This window comes from Aulostomus chinensis, chromosome 17 (genome assembly GCF_037954235.1).
Source record: "Aulostomus chinensis isolate RoL2024-O1b breed Wild chromosome 17, RoL_Achi_v1.0, whole genome shotgun sequence".
Taxonomy (NCBI): domain Eukaryota; kingdom Metazoa; phylum Chordata; class Actinopteri; order Syngnathiformes; family Aulostomidae; genus Aulostomus; species Aulostomus chinensis.
In genome coordinates this window covers 22,931,281-22,950,850 of record NC_141336.1, presented here as the reverse complement: position 1 = coordinate 22,950,850, position 19,570 = coordinate 22,931,281, and the positions used below count along the sequence as shown (strand labels likewise).

The window sequence follows — 19,570 nt, the reverse complement described above, 5'->3', positions numbered from 1 at the left end:
CCTTCGGTTGCTAGACGACCACTCTACCTCTGAGCCATGCCATGAGAGGTATTTTTTTTAAAGTGTAAAATATCATAATAGAGTAAAAGGGGAGCCATGGACATGACAAAACGCCACAATCCCTTTCTCTCTTTCATCATTTCAACAAATCGCTACTTCAGTTATTCTTAAAGATAAATGAAATGTAAAATCCCTCAACTTTTCCCTCTGTGGCTCTTCATTATTTTTGTCTGTAAACGTTTGAATCAGTTTGAATTAAGCTAATCAGCTATTTCTCACATCCAAGATGTTTTCACATCAGTCGCATTCCTTTGAGACACACTTGGAGGAATCTGATTTACACTCATTTACGCTGCTGCAGCACAAAAGACTTTGCCAGAAATGACCAAAAGCCAAGACTCACCTCCGACCATAACTCACCAAATAGCCTCACACACAAGACGCCCAAACTACAGCAAGAGAGGCTGCAAAACCTCACGCATGTACCCAGTACTAGCGCGACATTAGCGCCAACATTAGGGGCTAGCTGCTAACGACCCAAAGCCAGAGTTCTAGTCCAAAATCCCCATTTACCCTCAACATATGAAGGTGTGCAAATGAGTTCAACCTGCCTGTAGTTACATGTTAGTGGCCTAAAACTAAACCAAGAAGTATGTAACTTTTAATGAGCTGAATTCAATTGTGCCTCTTCTTCTTAGCTGTGCCTGTCACGTGACATATTGTCGCTGAACTTGTTGAAAATTAATATAGCATTTTTCAGGTAAATCCTGGACCCGCATCCCTTTTCAGAGTAGCAGAATGAGTTCTGTCTTAGAATAATTCAGTTAAAAATGAAAAGGAGTCACTGGAATGAAATTACTGTATGTAGAAGACATCAAATGTCATTCTTAATTTCTTTTTTCACTCCACTTTGGACAGGAGGCTCTCTTCCATCTCTCCTCGCTGCTGTATCTGAGCACGTACAGTTGGACCTGAAAGGTTTTTTTTTTTTTGTAAACAACAAATTAAGCACTTAGATCGACGCTTCAGTGAAACCACCGGCAATCAGGAGCCTAAAAGAGTCCACGTATTGAGGTGTGTGCAAACGCGTCGTTTAACGGGTCGTGGATGACATCGTAGATCAGTGGGAGATACCAATGAGAATATCTGCACATAAGAGTAATATTAGAAACAAGGAAGGGGAATTCCCCAGAGGCCAGACACTTCAAGTAGGTCACCAAGTGTGTGTTCCTTCAGGTTTCAGGGAATAGAAGTAGTGCATCAGCCTTTAACAGAGAGAGAGAGAGAAAGAGAGAGAGAGAGAGAGAGAAAACACTCCCGAGGGCTTCCAAACCCAGCACCCAATACGTTGGACTGAAGAATAACTCTCATCAACGTTCAAATTGTTTTTGGTAGAGATGCACGATATTGGAATTTCCCCCCCCCCAAATATCATTCAGCCAATTTGGCCGATATTTACAGATGTGGATATCATCTGTACAAAAACATGTTTTCACAACATTTTAAACGTCGCTTAGCTGTTGGCCTGCTTGACAGTCTTTATTTATTTATTTAACCACTTTAACATTCAATTGATGGTGTAATTATGATATTGATGATAACTAGACTATGTTCTCTAAGAGCCCTCGGCCTTCGGCCTCGTTGACATGGTAGCTGTTGTACGGACAGACGTCGTCCTCTGTGACGGTGCAACAGCGATGGAGGAACTGTGCCGTCATGCTGCCTGCATCAGTCATCACTCATATTCAAATAACCTTAATTATCATAATGATTGTTACTTTTTCAGGCTATTGATCAGAAAAATAAGAATTACATTCACCCTGCCATTTATGTATTAAAGTGGGAAATAGGACAAAATTTTAGTCCTATTAAAAGCCTTCTAACAATTTTTATGAAACATTTGTATTTATTAATTGTCATTATTATTATTATTATATCTGGTGTTTAATTGGGAAGAACAACGTTGTTGCACCTCTAATTACGTGGCAAAAAAACCCAAAGAGATTGTCTTGACTTATTTACAGCAAGTACAGCGCATGATTAAAACAAGAGATATTTATTTATTTATGGTGTTTTTGCTTTATTTTGGTGATGAGTGACGAGAGAGGAAGTGACAGGAAAGTCCGGGGAGGCTGACAGGATGACGTTGTTCCTGCAGCACAGACGAAGGACCAGGTGAGATGTGCGTCCTGATATTAACTTTATTTTCTACAATCTATTCCATTCATTTATTAAACCTACTTCAAAGTGCTTCGGGGAGCACGGGTTAACTATAGAAGTGAGTCACTGCTGTGAAAAGCCTTTGAAAGCATTGCGCATTGAAATGAAGATTTGGTTTTGCATTCAGTATTCAGTGTTCGACAACTATGAGATACTGGCTGGTTGGAAAGCGATTGTGATCTTCTCATTAATGGCAATTTAAAATAATAATAATAATAATAATATCAGTAGAAGCGAAGCCTGCATATATCTGAGGCTGAGATCGTATCCTGGTCCAGGGCCGTTTTATTTGTGCCTGATTCGCATTCAGATGCCAGTAAGATCAAGTTTGAGCCTTTTATTTCAGCATGTGTCAGTGTTTTACGCTAATGGGACCACTGACAAATAAGAGTCACAACACCATTTTTGATGCAAATTGTGCAACAAAAGCTTCGGAATGATATGCAACAAGGAGAAAAAAACAAAAAAAAACAAATATTGAGGCATTCAGTACATAATGAATTCTGGCCAACTTGTCGATCAACTCAGAATCAGCCACTTAAACTGTCGAAAGTGTGAAAGGAGGACTGTCAAAGCGTTGAGAGGAAAATCAACTGGTGACTTGGCTACACTCTCTGTCATTGATCCGTCTTTGCAACCCCACACGGCTCGCTCTGTCATGTTTACAACAACCCAGCTCTCTGTGTCAACAGCCTCCGAGGCTTGCCAATAGCCTCCTGTCCAAGGTGTCCATCAAAACACCCTCCTGGCCCCGCCTACTTTCCCTTCCATTAGATGCACACAAACCCCGTGCGGCTCAGCGGGACCAGACACTCCGCCTCGGCCCTTGGCTCCGGCTATCGATTGGCTCTTACAGTAATGGGCGTCTGTCTCCCTATTGTCTAATTGGCTAAGTGATGGGATTGATCCTCAGATTGTTGGCTAAGTTCATTTGCTGCGGCCACCGTCGAGGCCAGCGAGTGGACTGTACTGCATGTTGGAGCTGCGCAAGTCATTCAGTGTAATGGCTCTGTAATTCATCAACTGCAGGCCCCGCTGGGTGGGGCTGGATGCATTAGGCCTGAAGGATGTTCAGAGAATGTTGATTAAGGCTCATTATGGTCATCGTTATGTGATAATCCATCGAGGTGCACGTGTCTTATATGGCCTGATGTGTTCTTAAAAAAATCAACCTTTGAGCCAGCGTCCCGACTGCAGTGCCGCTGACCTCCAGTCAGTTCTTACCACCTGTCCGTTAGTAATGAAAGGCACTGTTGAAGAGGGCTGGCCTCCCTCCAGGCTGATCCAGGCTTCGGGTCTACATGGCCCCTACAAGCCCAGTAGCCTGGATCAGGCTGATGGTTGATGCCATTGTCCGGTCACCATCGCTGTTTTTGAGGAATTGTGTCCCCTCAGAGTTTCCGGAAGGCAGGAGTTTTGTTCCACGTCTGGCTTCAGCTGTTTGTCATTGCATTGATGTCATGTCCCGTTTGTTGTATTCATTCTCAGTAAGAAGAACCCAAGACACTCAGTTACATCAGCAAACATGTTTTTTCCCCGGCAGGTCGCTGTTAACGTCTTTTGATCAAACTGCTGTTCTTCCTAGCTTAGCTAGTGGCTGACATGTTAAACCTACAGACGGGTGGTGTCGTGACAAAGACCTGTTTAAACCCAGCATGGGAAGTTTTCAGTTTTCAGCTACTCACAACTTCAGTCCATGCAAGTAACAGATGCTTGCATGCATGGGTTTTAGCCTTCTTGTTAGCACATCTGTTTCCCTCGGCGGTTGAGAGTCTGATCGCAGTGCGAGATGATGTACGTAGTCCAGGTACATGTGTTAAAGATGCCGCGACAGACCTGGGCTCACAAGTGACTGCACGCTCGGTCTCAAAACTCCATCTCAACTTCCTCCTTCCCCCATCAGGAATCTCTGACAGATGCAGTACGGCGGTGTACGTGTGGTATTTTTCTTCTTTGGAGATGGGAGCCTTCAAGGCTCGTCCCAGTACACATGCTGTTCTTAATTCCATATCTGCACCTCATCTTGCTACTCCCACGCGCCTCTTATTGTTCCTTGTTCCTCTGGTATTAGTCGACAGATACGAAGAGAGAACGATAAAGGTTTGGAGACACACAGACTTACACATCAATTCACACAGCTGCCAGTATCCTAAGCACACCATTGATTAACACAGGATTAACACCCCCCCCCCCCCCCCCCACACACACACACACACACACAGAATCAACACCCGTCTTCACACATATACACTCGCCCGTAGCTGGTGCAGCCCTCCACTGCCACCACTATGTGTTATCTTCCTCCCATATGTGTACCTCAGGGCCCTCCCCAGTCCCTGTAATAGACTCTCTCTCTCTCTCACTTCCCCAGTCTCTGTGCTGTGCTGGAGGGATTGAGTGCTTGTGTGCGCGTGTGTGTGTGTATGTGTACGCGCGCGCGTATGTATGTGTGTGTCTGACGGATGTGTTGAGGTTTGTTGAGGGGGGTCAAGGCCATGTTTTTCTATTCCTGTCTGTCACTCTCCCATAAAACAATTAAATCCTAAATCCGACCCCACCCTACCCTACTGCAGTTCCCTGCAGTGACTGCGACAGACACACAGTAGTGCGCGCGTGTGAGTGTGTGTGTGTGAGAGAGAGAGAATATGCATGATGCGTGTGCAACCTACACCAGCTCCTGCGTGTTTGTGTGCACCCACACTCCCCACCATTAGCTCTCTCCTCTATCAGCCTCATTATGAGTCATGACTCATCGACGTGGTGTGAAACTCCCTCTGAATATGCTTCATTCATATTCAGGTGGATGTCTACGGTACGATTCCTCTCCGTCAAAGCAGATGGCGTCGAAGAGTTCACCGCCTCTGTCCATGTTAACCCAGGAGTGTAGGGATGCTGAAAAACAGGCAGGCAACATCACCGCGGGCGTAGAGGGAGTGTGAAGAGAGAGTGATAAGAGAAGGAGGATGAGGGAAAAGAGAGGAATAAGCCAAAAGAGGATAGAGAATATGTCGTCACAGACAGAAAAAGGTTAATCCATTTAACGTGCTGTATATGATCCCATAAGCTGCGGCACGATGATGCTATCTCCAGAATCCTGCATATATCCTTTAGGCAATGTTGTTTATAGTGCACACAATTACCCTCTCAAATGCACCGTCAAAGTCACGGGGGGCCTCAGACTGGCTCCACTTGTAATGAGTCACGTATTGACAGCGCATAGATCACTGCTGAGGTTAGTGTGCACCGAAGACCATGAGAGCTCAGACAACTGAATTAGAACAAAGGAATACTTTGCACGTCTCCTAGATGAGGCAGGTGGAGACGCCGCTAGACCGAAGAGTTGCGAAAGGAACTCAGCACATTGTCGTAGTTGCATTTCAATATTTATTTGCTATGTTTCCATACTCGGCCTTCGTCAGGCTAACAGTTTTAGCCATCTCAAATAGGGAGTGGATGTCACTCCGCAACCGATCACTCCATGCGGGGCAAGCGCACACATGTATCAATGGACATAAACAGCAGGTCACATTACTAATGGAAGCTGATCATTCATGTTCATATTTATATAAAAGCTCCCGGAGGTCGACTGCTGTTCTCAGTCCAGTCCAAAGTGAAAATGTCTCTCACTCAGAAGCTTTAAAATCCAGCCAGAACTTCAGTGACTTTTAGGGGTATTTGCACAGTAAATCCATAATGATATTGAATGTCTTTAGTTGAGTTCTAATCCATTTTTCTTTGTGTTGACCGCTCTGTTCACTCTGGACACTGCCAAGCTGCATCATGTGACACTGTCAACCAATCAGAGCTGTTACAAGAAGCAGCCCCAGTAGTGAGGAGCTCTGTGTCGTTGAGTTATTGGTAACTGACTGCTAATTGTGTTTTCGGGAGCAGAAGTACTTGATTTATGAGCTTAAACGTCCATTTATTCGATACTACAGCTGGTGTGAATAGAGTCATAATGGTGCACATTCAGTATAGACTAGAGTCGTAGTGTTTTTGTCTTCATCACTTTGTAAATATGAAAATACTTTCAAGTTGTACATTCATAAAGAAATCCGCCTGACCCATGTTTTTGGTAGTGTAATGTTGGTAAATGAGGCTGTGAACTGAGCACTTCCAGTTTTACTGCTTGTCATACTTCTGCAGCTATTTTGGTGAAAGTAATGCAAAAATGAAGGAATCAGTTATTTGTTATTTTACCCAGAAAGGCTGCGATGGCGCACGCGGAGAACATCGGATAAAGAGACAAGGACGGGGGGTGAGCGTCAAGAGTTGCCTGAGCGGTACGTGATTTCTGCTGATGATTTCTGGAGATTTTCCAAGTTTGAGGTTAATTGTGCTAAAATAAAACTACCTACTAGCTTGTTGGTTGCTTCTGTTGCTGATGTATCAAAATAGACCACATGTGAGGAAACTTGTGGAAGGAAAACACGCTTCCATGTACAATGAAATATTTTGTTTGCTGTCCATAATGACTGCCAAGTACAAGTAGAAGTATAAAATGCATCAACCAAACAAATATTAAGTTACAAAACTATGTATAAATATACCTATGTTGAAATGTGAAGGACTGGTGCATTCTTTCGACATATTTGACACCGGTGCAAGTGGAAACATTGTCCGCACTTACTGCACAGGGTTCCATATTGTGTATAGTCCTGACAATCACTTCTTGTATTTTGACAGCTCTTCTTGCAGACGAGGGGATGTCAGCCCTAGGACTGTAGCAAAGGGGTTTCGCAGTGTTTGGCTGTATTTGGAAAGTTGTGATGATGGAACAGCAAGGATTCTAAACTTGTGTTCTTTTTCTATTTCAAAGCTTTAATTCAGTCACAGCAGCATCAATACAGTCGTCTACATACCTGGAACATTTGTTTAGTTACTATTATGCCAAATTATTCTTCATGTCGCAAATTTACATCATCCCCAATTTTATATCTATCGTATGTGCTATGTTCAAATTAACAATCCACTGAATTTAGCACCGGTTTGAACACAAATGATTAATTTTTTTATATTATTGTAAACAAATTTAGGCAATAAGGAGTTAATGGTGACCTGCTGCGTGCGTGCGTGCGTGCGTGCGTGCGTGCGTGCGTGCGTGCGTGCGTGTGTGTGTGTGTGTGTGTGTGTGTGTGTGTGTGTGTGTGTGAGCTCAGCAAGAGGAGTTCATGAGCACCCGTGTATCTGTTTGCCTGCCAGTGACAGTAACAGTAAGAGGAATGCCGGCGATGTCTATCGGTCATTACAGTGATACGGACTGTGGCTGGGTCCTATATGTATTTAATGGACACTGGGGTGTTTGGACCATTAGCGACAGCCATCTGGTCATCTGTAGGAACTCCTGTAACATCTGAACATAACACATCATTACAGTCTTGGCTAGACAAAGAATGTGTGTGTGTGGGTGTGGGTGTGTCTGTGTGCTCGGAGAAACGGAGGTTAGTGCCCGGTCGATGATAGAATCTGCAAATGGACGCCACCTTTTGCAGTGTGAGTACAAGTCATTTTAGCAGCCTAATGGAATTTTACAGCATGGGAATACAGTGTATAGAAGATATCATCTCATGCAATAGGAGGAGCTGCACGCTGTGGTGAATTCTGATATTTCTATTTATTCCCACATTGTGGAAGACGAAACTTATTTCCAGTTGAGGTTAACACAGATGAGATTGCCAATACCGCAGACTTAGTCCTCCGGAAGACTTAACGTGGTCTCCACACCCAGGTTGCCAGGTCTGGAACATGCTCTTCCACACAAAGATCCATTCCAGTGCAGCACAGCGCCTGCATCTCACGCACGGCTAATTTACAGCTGCTTTCACTTCTCACTGTTCCTTTTAATAAGGGAGCTCCGAGTCGTAAATACCGACAAGATTCCCTAAATCATTAGCCATTAGCCGCTTAGCGTGTGTTGTTAACAAAAGGTTTGTCAGGTGAGGTTTATTGTCCCCGTGAATTTTTAAGAAGGACTTCAGAGCGCTCAATCAATAGGCTCTTTTGCGTATATAAGTTGTGCATTAAATCTCTTGGAGTCAGAAAGAAGTCGCGGAACTTCAGATGTGAATTGAGCTAGAGCACTGCTGATGGTAGAAGTTGTGAGCAACAATGCAGACGGAATAAAAAAAAATAAAATCTCTCTCAGCCAAATGGCATTAGCAGAGGGGGAGTAAACATCACTTTGATGTGATGGGAGTGACATGAGGCTGCAGAGGTGCTGAGTTTGGCTGACTGATGGAGCCATCTCATAGTACCAGGCATCGGACCAAATCCTTCTTGGCCACCGTCTCAAATGTGTCTTTAAACTGACAATGAATGATTGGTAAAACTTCTTCTTCTTCTTTTTTTTTTTTGCAGACATTTGGGAAGTTTGGTTTTTGTAAATGAAAAACAACGATATTAACGAGAGAATTGGAGACGGTTCTGATTTGGTGTCGACGATTCGCTCGTATATGATCTGAACACCTCTAGAACTCTTTCAGAACACACCAGTTGGCAGATACGGATGCCAAAAACACAACACTTTGGTGGCACAACAAAAGCCTCAAAGTGTGTGTAACACTTGAAGTAGCCAAGCGCTGATCCCAGACTTGGTCCCTGAAGAGGACGAGGAAGCATAAATCCTTATCTGCTTAGAAGCAAGCTGCTTTAGACGAGCTTCTGAAGAGGGGAAACAGGCTTTCGAGAGGCTGCGCGAACGGAATATTCACCCGCAGATAAAGAGAGGAGAGATTTTTCTCGTTCACTCCACCGCCGCCGCCGCCAGGCTTTAGGAATGGAGGTTTGGAGCAGAAGGCAATAACCTCGTGTGTGTGAAGCTGGCGCGATGCTGCACTTTGCAAATGGTGGAAATGATTTCATGCCAATTTGTCAACTGTGCGGTTGCATCTGTCACTGGGAGGACTAGAAGCAAATTCACCGGGCTAAACAAAAATACTTCTGACTTCCAGTTTAAACTTGTTATTTTTTCATGAAACCTGTGTTACATTTTTTAGAGAAATGAGTCAATATGTTAATTAAAAAAAAAAAAAAAAAACTGTGTCCGCCCAGTGACTTGGATCTTGGACTTGCTGTAGTACTTCTTAACTTATGTAGTAACCGGACTGGTAGAGTATTTGTAACCTCCAGCAGAGACACTTGCCGAGTGGAAGTGAGACACAAAAGCAGAGAAACAGTCTTCAAATGTAAACGCTCGCCTGGTTTAATGGGAGCAGGCTGCTTTTCTTGAGTATCAATGCAGATCTTCCGTGATGTTTTGGTCCTGCAAAATCTCTACTTTCGGTTTTGAGCTGTAAAAGTGTAGCTGACGGATGAAAGAAAATGTCAAGGTTTAAATGATAATACTGATTACAAAGAACCTCACACAGACAACAGTAGAATGTCACTGACAGACCTTCGCCATCACCTTCACGGGAAGAAAAAAAGTCCTGGGTCTGTTCTTCCTCTGACCGCAAACCGCCATCAGGCTTTATAAAAATCTTTTTTTTGCAAAATCCAGACAAAGAAACAGCACTGAAAATATAATCTCCTCTATGAGAAAAACAATCACAGGAGCCTTGAACAAACTCACAGATGTTTTCAGCCACACGAGTCTCACAAGCGCTGGCAGGTTCTGTCCTAGTTTGAGGATCTGTAGCTCGGGTGAGCTCAACTTCAGGGTCAGATGAATTTTTCTGAGGGGGAAACGTGCGTCCAGATTATTGATGAGAAACTTCACTCATCTCTGACTGACAGAGCCTGTTATTACCTGAGGAATATGCCATTATTTTGAAAGGTTTGGGGGCGTACGGGGGTCTGACATCCTCTCTGTTCTGTGTGCGACGTGAATGAGGACCCCGTTTCACAATGGTCATTAAATCACGTGATGTATTACAGACAGAAGATAAAGTGGAACCAGCAGGAGTTCCATATGAGCATCCACCATGACTGATAGCAGAACATTAGACTTTCATCACGCCTTTTCTTTTCATCTGAAATCACCTTTTTCAGAATTAGAAATATTACTGATTATCAGTTTTTAAAGAAGTCATACAACTTGAAATTATTTTGATTTGGATAGCTGTTCTTTTATAACGTAACACAATGGCGTTGGTGTGTTAAAGCACACACGCGCGCGCGCGAATGAGCTGCTCACTGCTGCAGCTTCTCCGAGTGTCTCACAGTGACATGAAAGACTTTGGAGTTAATTGACAGCCTGCTGAGCCTCATACTGATGCAAAAGAGTGTCTTGCACATCGGTACACGCCGAGGGCTATGAAAATTTAAATGTCGCTATTTTACAACCTAGGATGAGAGCAGACAACACTGCCACAGCTCTGCGTGCTCACTCGTGATATTTAAAAACATATATCCGACTCTGGGAATCAGACGGAAGCAGAGCACTTGCAGCTCAGGTCCAGTTCTAGGAAACCCTACTTTGGTCCGGTAGATCTTGTGGAGAACTACAAACCAAAAATTAGTGAATTTAGTGTTAAAATTGGGCCCTGAAGTGGAACATCTTAATTTTCTTCCAACCAGAATTTAATCCCTCATGAATAAAATTGATTCAATTAGCTGGTCGGGAGGAAATGTCCTAATCTTTGGCAGAGGGAGTAAAATCATATAAGACTGTGCAGGTTTGGTTTGCGTCATCAGGGTTCAGATCACAGCTGAATCTTTAGGGTGGGAAATAAAATATTTTCAGAAATTTTCTGTCAGAGGGCTAAAGAGATGTGAGACTGAGAGGAATATATAGATGATCTAAAGAGGGATGAAAAATTCCTGACACCTTTTCTTTGGCTCATAGGGGTTTGGTGATGTTTTATATCAACACCGAGATTAAAGTTCTCGTCACGCCACCAGGGAGGAACACAGATGGTTTTATATGCTGCGGATTATCAGACGTGATTATTCAGTCACATGGAGTTGAATATGGCTGCCACTCAAACAACTCCATTTCCAAATAATTCAACATCAAAACTCATCAAATCCGAATCTCCATCTGATGGCTGTGATGACGCAGCTGTTCTTCTACATGTTGCAGCCTTGCTAAGAACTCAAGAGTCGGGCGGAAGTTGTGAGATGACCGGGTTGGCCAAACTTGTCCGAGTCATCCATCATCGCCGGCGAGACATCCCACCTCTGGTGGCACATCTGTTTGGGCAGTGACACCGTCGGCCAGCCGTGGCTCTTACATCTGCTGCTGGGTTCCTGCTGACAGGGTCATCTGTGACTTTGTGGAAGGCAGCCGCTGCCGCCACCGCCGCCGTCGCTGCTATAGTGCTGTCTGCAGCAGACCGATTGAGAGACACTAAACACCAGGTCAGAGGGCTGCAAGTGATATTTTGGGTGGAAATGAGTTTGAGATTGAAGGTGATTTCATATCAGTCTGCTGCTCTACTTATGCGGAAGGAAGGAAGACGGCCAGCAGCAGAGATGATGAAATGTAAACTGGATCTTATTGGCTTGATTTTCTGACTGTCAAGTCTGATTCAATGTCCCAAATGATGAGGACATTTAAACTAAAGGGGAGCAGAATACGTCCTCGTCCACTGACACATCTGCTTTTGTCTTTCAGGATCCAAAATGAATTCAGTAATTGTGACAGCGAAGCTTCCTCGTGACCAGGCCTTCATCACGCCTCCTAACAAAGAGGAACGGACCCGTTTTTTTCTGACTGGCAATGCTGCTGCTGCTGCTGCTTTTGATTCGCTATGATGTAAGTGAGCAGAATCCAGATGAGGATTACGAGTAATAATCTGATGTTTGGCAGCAATCTTCCCAGCTTGCTCCTCAGCTGTCAACCACGTGTCAACAGCAGATGGAGTTTGTTCGGAGAGACGACTCGGCTGAAGGTGGCATCACTCCACTTCGGTCACGTGAGAGTACGTGAGAGTACATGACGAAAGGGAAGATGCAGTCATCACCATGACAACCCAGGTATGTGATCATGACCCTGGAGCTATACACATAAAGACTTTTTTTTTAGTCAGAGCAGAAGTTTTGACAGACGCTCGTCTGACTGACTGTTTATGGGATCATGCGCCTGACTTTTCTTAAGATACCATGAGAAACAGGTTTGGATTTCCTCACGGCGAACCTGCATTCTCGTGTCACTGCTCATGACGTCGTTCTTAAAGTACGTTCAGTGCAACATGCTGAAAATACTGAGCCAACAAAATCGGCCTCTTTTCTTTACGGGCATTGTCGTTAATGTCGTAGTTGCTGCAGCCGGTGCTTTTGTTGATGCTGCATCCATTAGCTCCTCACTTCTTGGAGTATCGCTAACATTAGCGCCCAGTTCATATTCAGTACTGGCTGAAGTTTAGGTTTTTACATTGTCTGACTACATGAGTATCGTGTTATATACAACAAATTAAAAGTGGTAAACGGTTTTACTTCTAAGGAGCTACAGCTGCTGACCTGGACAACAGCGACACGCTAAAACGATCCAACAACAGAAACACAGTTGAAAAGATTCAACAGTTTCAAATAATGAATGCATTATTATGCATTCTCATGTTGAATTAAAAGGATCCTGGGTCCAGCAAATGGGACCGACTTGAGGGCTCCTGACCATCCTCCAGTTCCTTTGATTCACTGTAGAATGTCAAAGTGCAACATTTGGTTATGGTAGTCTGGCCAGTACATGGAGTTCCTGCACGTTGTTTCCTGGTGGGATGTAAACGTGCGCTGCAACAAGCAGACGTGCAACATATGTCTCGTTAGGATGTGTAGAAAATGTCAGACTGATTCTGAAGCTCCTAAAGATAAAACCTAGTGGGAATAAAGTGTTAATATATTTGACTTTACAAGCACATGCAAAATGGAAAGGCCTTGTGCTACGTTATGGAATCCTACTGACAGCGGATGTGTTTTCATCCTCCCGTCAAGTCCAATTAAAGTCATCCTTTGAAAAACAAGGAGGTGAAATAAGTGAGGGGGGGGCTTGTCTATCACTGGAATTGCAAAGCTCCTGAACAAAAGAAACATTACACTTTATTAAGAATCTATTTATTTCTTGTTAATCCTGCCATCTCCTACAGTTTGAAACATACGTCTGAATGCATGTTGGCTGTGTATTCTAAATAACTAAAATAACAATGAATAAAGAATGATAAAGCTGTCAAGGTGGGTTAGAAAAAAAGAAGAAACGCAATCGCTGTAAACACCACTAAGCAGGAAGTATGAAGTCATTTTAGAGTTCAAAACCAAAATCAGGCATGACGAGCCGATGGGAGGGAAGGATGCTGCTGCTCCTTTCCTCCGATGCTCCACCCCAGCAAGCTTCTCCCCTCGCCTCCCCTACTGAGAAGTCAGCTTTCATGTTCTTTTCAAAGTCTCAGGTAATATTACCCAGGGCAACCTTGGCAAAGCCCGGGGCAAAGGCAGCTCTCGCTTCTGTATCTACATGCATGCACGCACGCACACACACACACACACACACACACACACACACACACACACACACACACACATGGTATGCTCGCCGCAAAGCATGTACGCACAAACACATGAGGACCAGAATTCAAGTACACACTAGCAGCCTGTTCCCTCTGCCAACCCACCCACCCACGCTCTGCCTGCACACACACACACACGCGCACACACACACACACACACACACACACACACACACACACACACACACACCCTTTGATTGTCTCCACACCGTCGCTGTCATTAAGACTCATTAAGGGGGATGGTTTTATTGAAGGCGGTCGTGTTGAGGCATCCGCTGAATTATTCATATGCGCCTTCTACTGCACACTCTCTCTCTCTCTCTCTCTCTCTCTCTCTGACACAAACACACACACATGCACACACATTGTTGAAATGCAGGAAGCTGAAGCAGACTAGGGAGAGAGAGAGAGAGCAAGAGAGAGAGAGATGCAGCCTATATAGGTCACTTCCTCCTCCACCCGCATCGCTCAGAAAGTGGAACTGGAAGGCAGGAGGGAGGTAGGGAGGGATAGAGACGAAGAGCAGGGCTTATTATAGCAGACACACACACATACACACACAGACCCTGGCAAATAAAGGTGTGTGGATGTCTACAACTATGAATGAAGCTCTGAGTGGGTTTAGCCAGCAGGTAACACTGACGGAGCGCTGCAGGGATGAAGTTAGCACCATCACGAGTTCCCTCAGTGAAAAGCAGCGACATTTAATTGGATTTTGAAATGATTGCTTAAAATGATCAAGTCAAGCGCGAGGCGAACGTTACGCTATGACTGACACGGACGCATCACCACAAGGCAACTTTGGGCATCTTCTACTTTTGGTGTTATGGTGTTTGATGTCCGCAACAACCTTTGTAGTCTCGTTTAGCCACATGGTAGCAACCGACGTTTTGTGATATTTACTGAGGCATTCGGTGTCTAGGTGATGTCGACCAACAGACTTCAGGCATTTCACCAAAAAAACAGTCAAAAACCTCACTGACTCAGAGACAAGGAACCAGACGTTCAGCTTCGCCAACAGGTTTTGGACTCATTCCTGCGCCACTCTATTGACTTGACAAAGCCAAAGATGGAGTTTGTGTGTGTGCGTGTGCACTTGTTTTCTTGGCTAGTGACGACTGATCTAAAGTAACCACTCAGTTGCCCACATCTCATCATGTGAGCCCCGCACCAAGATGCCCATATGGTGCATAGTATGCATGAAATGAGTGATATTAAGATTATACGTGATCAAAACTTCAATAAAATATTCAGTTCATACAATCAGGCTTAACATCTCTGTGTAAAGAGCAGAGTTAGAATTTAATATACAGATGAAATCAATTTTAAGGACTGACAATGCAAATGATACTTAGAATTAAAGCGAAGCTGCAGTGCTACAGTAGGTCATGTGACCGGGGGCTAGTACGTGCTGGCCACCAGGCTTCCTCAGGTCATGAACCTGTTGACCTGGAAGAGGAGATGACAGCGTTGTCATCACTGCAAGTCGGCTGGAAGAAATCACTGGCATGAAGCTGGAAGAAAATGAGTGAAATATTTATGTAGCTGGGAAATGGAATGTTGTTTTCCTAAGCAAGCAGGAGTGTGTGTGTGTGTGTGTGTGTGTGTGTGTGTGTGTGTGTGTGTGTGTGTGTGTGTGTGTGTGTGTGCGTGCGTGCGTGCGTGCGTGCATGCGCGCGTGTGTGGTGGGGAAATGTAATTGCAATAAGCTGCTCACATTTGGATGAAAAATTATGGAGGCGTTGGTGTCTCATGTTTCAGGTGTGTCTTCCACGAGAAACGCAGCCCACACCTCAAACGCGTTTATGTTATAATTAAACCTGAAGGTCACATGGGTGTTTAATTATTTGTTCATATTGGAGATTCAATATGGAGCCATTTGTGTGGCGTGTGCGTGAGAGGAGGTTTCCAGTAATACTTACCCCAGAGTGTTTGAATCATGGGCAGCACGGTGGTGCAGTGGTCGGCACTGTCGCCTCACAGCAAGAAGGTTCTGGGTTGGAGCCCCGGCTAGAGCACAGGGTCTTTCTGGGTGGAGTCTCCATGTTCTCCCTGTGCCTGCGTGGGTTCTCTCCGGTTCTCCGGCTTCCTCCCACAGTCCAAAGACATCAAGAGGTTGTCTGTATATATGTGTTGGCCATTTGTGTGGTGTTTGCGTGAGAGGAGGTTTCCAGCAATAACTGGACTGCCGACCTGTCTAGGGTGAACCTTGCGTCTCTCCCGAAGGTTGCTGGGATAGGCTCCACCCCCCCACCCCCGCGACCCATCCCAGGATAAGCAGTAGAAAATGGATGGATGGATGTTTGGATCATTTACTGGAGAAGTTGACCTGAGACGTTGATACTTTCTGCAGGAAGTGGAGGGAGAATAGTGACGGAAGAGAGGTGATCCCAGGGTTCCAGCAGGCGCCCGTAGGAGGTGATAGAGATGTGTGTTATGTCCACAACATTTGTGTGTTTGTTTTGATGTGAGGGGAACTGCTCAAGAATACACCCTGCCAACATGGGTCTGAAGACTATTCTGCCCTCTGTGGTTAACCAGATTTGCAGCCCGTCGTGGCTGTGAAGGACTGAGTCAATATGGCTGACGAAAAACAATCCGTCAAACATGAACCTACATGCACCCGAGCCGCAGCATCCTCTTTGTTTGTGCCTTTCTCCGACTCTTAGCTCTCTAGCGGTGGAAGCCCCGATGAAATGTTAGCTGCAAGGATAGCTACTTAACACTGACAACCAGCCTGTAGTCCAGGAAAAGCTCCTGTGTGCTGTAAGCTACTTATTTAATGTGCGGAAGATAAAGTGCTTGCAGAAGGGCCAAACAGAGACTATTAAGCCATCCTTGAAATTACAGAAGGGGTCTGTATATTCTCCGAGAATCCCTCTCTGTCCAATATTGCTTTCAAACCTCTGACTGACTTGAAAATATCCTCTCCATGCTAAGTGGATCCCAGCGCTTTCATTTTGGTGAGGTAGAAGTGCAATTGGTGCTCAGACACTCGCTTTCTACATTTTTGTTTTTGTTTTTGGGGATACACTCCTGTTGATCTTGGTGCAAACATCTTAATACGGTCATCGGCTTGAAACACAAGTTCAGGGATGCTGCCCCTTTGCAGGCTTCCAGAGGTCAGCCAATCAGAGCCAGGAGCTAAATAGATGCACATGAACTGCATCAAGGGATTAAAATCCGTCATGGGCCGGAATACAAATCTGAACTGCCGTTCTCGTACCGGCAGTGCGCAGCCTGAGATCCTCCATGTTCCCTTAAAACTCACCGGAACTGTTTGAGAAGCTGGTCGTCGGCGGGCCGGCTTTTACCTGCTACACCCGCCGTCTTATATTCATTTCTATGCAGTTTTTGGCTGTCAAAGGGTTAACGGGGACAGTATGCTGTTGGGGCTCCTCTGCACCAGAAATACCAAGGAAGTCAGGGAGAGTTGGTGTTTGATTTATGTCACTCTGTGATTAATATAGGATAACAAAGAAAAGGAAGATTTCCTGCAATCATTCAATAAGAATATTGAGCTGGGAATTATAGATAAAATATCTGAAGGCCTTAAGTGGTATAGCACTTTCACCTCATCAAATATCAAATACCCCCTCCCCCCACCCCCCCTCCCCAATGTGATTAGAGAATTGCAGCCTTGGTGCTTGATGTTATTCACCTCGTCTAGCTGAGCGACCTTCCTGATTCCGGGGTGAAAGGGACCACAATAGACGAGGAGCTTTCACAATGCAGCATACGCCCACCTCCCTGATCCCGGCTCATTGTTCCTCAATTACTGAACAAGCACGCGGGGTGGATCCAGCATTATTTATGGACCCTTGCCACCACAGCGCACATATAATTACCTCTCAAAAGCTGTAATGGTGCTCATTCCTCATGTCCAGTGTGGACATCCACTCCCATGCCCTAATGGCGTCTCCATGGAGATTGAGAGCCAATTGCCGTTGAAGGACACCACAGGTTGTAGTTTAGATTTACAGTAGGTGAAATAGGATGGAGCTGCTGTAAATGTCTGTCAGTGGGGGAGTGTGTGTGTGTGTGTGTGTGTGTGGGGGGGGGGGGGGTCCTTGTCTTGTCTTGTTGAACAGATAGAAAAGGTGGAAAAGGTAATAAACGTCTCATTTTAATTCATATATATGTCACTGTGAACGTTGCAGAGGTGCTACTTTTCTTCCTCTCCCTTTTCTGCTAAAATTATTCCACTATTCCATTTTTTTTTTTCCCTTCTTCAGTTTGTGACGCCGTCTCTTGGATGTGATTCTGATTGAAGAATGATTGAAGTGACTGGTGAGTCCGTCACCGACGTCCCGGCAATACAGAGTGACAGTTTGTATGTGTTTGATCAATGGTGCATAGCTGGGGGACAGAGCGCGAGCAGGGGGCTGTGGCAACTCTCAAACCTCTTTGTCAATCAAATAGCCCACGAACAGCACCCCATGAAATCCATTAAAACCAATTTAACCACAGCCGCACAGCTCAAAGCACCATGAATGCTCAACCCCTGGCAAATTAATGATGGATTTTCAAAACTTTGGCGCTTCGAGGTGATTGCGGAGTATTATTTCTCCGACCTGTAGGTGTGTCATTCATTATTAAATGGTGAAAAGGGCTCTCAGGAGGTAGCCGTTCACGTCTGAGTTCAACCTGGGCCGATTCTGAAAACACTTCTCTATATTTCATTTAATTGTAATTTTTGTAGCACTTTCCTAATTATTCTCCGTTGTTGCTACAAGGAAGAAAGGAATTTTAGCTAATTCAGAAGGAATCAAATTCATGCTTTGGGACTGAACTGACACCCTCATTAATTGAATATGTTTATAGTTCTGTCAGTTACAAGTGTGGTTATCGATGCGCCCAAGAAGCTGCTCTGGAGTCAGTCAATCAAATCTATTCTTAAAAAAAACAAAAAACAAAAAACTTTATTTCTGCTCTGCTTTCTGATTTCAGATTTACAAGCCATTTTTAATATTTAAATGGCATCAGTTGTGAGTAATCCCTCCATGAAAGTCTTCATATGGGAATTGATTACCTGATTATCTGACTGCATCACCCTTCACGTGCAGTGAATAAAGTCAAAGTTGGCATCAAATTGAAAAAAAAAAAGAATCAAATTAAATGTTTGATTTTGATTTAATATACAAAAAAAAAAATCTTTAGCCTGTATTTCTCCTTAACCAAATAAATTAGATACATTTAGTCAGGTGTTTGTCTTGTGATTGATTTCTTCAGTTTTGTGTTTTCATGTTAATCTTATGTTTTTTTTTTTGTGTTTTTGTTTTTTAGCTCGCATCCATCAACAGTTCCATCCTCATCATAAGACAGAAAGATGCTTCTGTTGGTGGTTAAAACCCTTCCAGTCATTTCAGTACCAAACAAGTCCAAGCAAGTTGTCTATGTAAGGCAGCAGCTGTTCAATCAGGTATCCAGAGCGGAGTTATCACGTCCCGATTACTTCTGTCCTCTTTCGATATGTTTTAAACTAGAAAGAAACATACAAGGGGGGGGGGGGGGCTGAGAACAGGGATTTCAGCTGATTCTTCCAGTCAAACGGGGGATTCTGCGGGACTCTGCTCTGAAGCGTGCCGGTCGACATCAGAACCCGGCCTTCAACTTTCATCGCTGGCCGCCACGTGAACGCCGACACGGCAGGCTTCGTGGAAGAAAAAAAAAGTTTTACGTTGAATAGAATAGAGAACTTCAGAAGAATTAATCAAAGTAGCGTATTTCCACATTCGCTTTTCCACGCCAAATTCTCTCAATGGACTGTAGGCCGCAACATGTGACCTTTTACACTGAGGAAAACTTTATTAAGAGTTTTTAAATACTTAATACATAAGTAAAATACATAATTATTTTTGTAAATGTTCTATGATGTTATTGTTTGTTAATACTTTAGATGGGCACAA

The 19,570-nt window shown here is 44.2% G+C and overlaps 1 long non-coding RNA gene across 11 annotated transcripts in view; it reads left to right on the top strand.

Moving 5' to 3' along the window:
* The window catches only part of LOC147246829 (uncharacterized), a 97,829-nt gene that overhangs the window by 73,136 nt on the left and 5,123 nt on the right, over positions 1-19,570 (top strand). For 8 of the 11 annotated variants that reach the window (XR_015109702.1, XR_015109701.1, XR_015109698.1 and 5 more), the window contains 6 exons: positions 2,097-2,175; positions 11,243-11,520; positions 11,777-11,917; positions 12,017-12,138; positions 17,897-17,951; positions 18,948-19,083. This is a non-coding gene — a long non-coding RNA (uncharacterized LOC147246829). Of the gene's footprint in view, positions 1-2,096; positions 2,176-11,242; positions 11,521-11,776; positions 11,918-11,995; positions 12,139-17,896; positions 17,952-18,947; positions 19,084-19,570 lie in introns of all 11 variants that reach the window. The other 3 variants (XR_015109696.1, XR_015109703.1, XR_015109704.1) reach the window with 3 other exon arrangements.